At 52.8% G+C, this 771-nt stretch overlaps 1 long non-coding RNA gene across 1 annotated transcript; it reads right to left on the reverse strand.

Annotated features, from left to right (window-relative positions):
• Positions 1 to 771, reverse strand: LOC135383305 (uncharacterized). The gene is made up of 2 exons (XR_010419799.1): positions 665 to 771; positions 1 to 176 (listed from the first exon to the last, which is right to left on the reverse strand). It is a non-coding gene; the product is annotated as an uncharacterized LOC135383305 (long non-coding RNA).

Consider the following 771-nt stretch of genomic DNA (forward strand, 5'->3'; position numbering starts at 1 on the left):
TGGAGAGAAACAATTTATTCGAAAATCAACGATGCCGCGGCGAAGAAGCCGCTCCGCAACACCCGAGTGACCAGCGTCCGCCATGTTGGTAGTTTGCACCCAGCAGTTGCAGAGATCGACGACAGGTGGCCACTTAGTTGCAAGGCATCACACCAGATGGCGCCACCATCATAGCTCTAGACGAGAAAGACAGAACAAGATACTAGCGGCAGGTAAAAATGACAGCACTGCTAAGCAAGTCTAGGCATGCGAGAGAAAAGGTCTAACCGCTACTGCTAAACAGAAAACAGTACACATCGGGGAAAAAGGCTTACGGGGATGATCGCTTAGGCCTAACCACAACACTACGCAGCTAACACAAGGCGGGAACCACACATCGCTAAACATGCGAGAAAAGGCTTAACACGAGCGCGGTCACCGCTAAACACGGCAAACATACGAGGAAAGAGGCTTACGGGGGCGATCGCTTAGGCCTAACCTCAACACTACGCAGCTAACACAAGGCGGGAACCACACATCGCTAAACATGCGTCAACAGGCTTGGACACCGCAAAACAAGTCTAAACATGCGAGAAAAGGCTTAACACGAGCGCGGTCAAATCACTCGTTGGTCACCGCTAAACACGGCAAACATACGAGAAAGGGAGCGCGTCAAATCACTCACCTTTTTCCCCGCGGCAACTTCCAGGCAGAAACTGAGCGAGCGCGGAGAACACACGTCTGCTCTCTACGAGATCCAGCCAGAAACTGGGCGAGCGCGCGGAGCGCATG

Source organism: Ornithodoros turicata, chromosome 2 (assembly GCF_037126465.1).
Source record: "Ornithodoros turicata isolate Travis chromosome 2, ASM3712646v1, whole genome shotgun sequence".
NCBI classification, from domain to species: Eukaryota; Metazoa; Arthropoda; class Arachnida; order Ixodida; family Argasidae; genus Ornithodoros; species Ornithodoros turicata.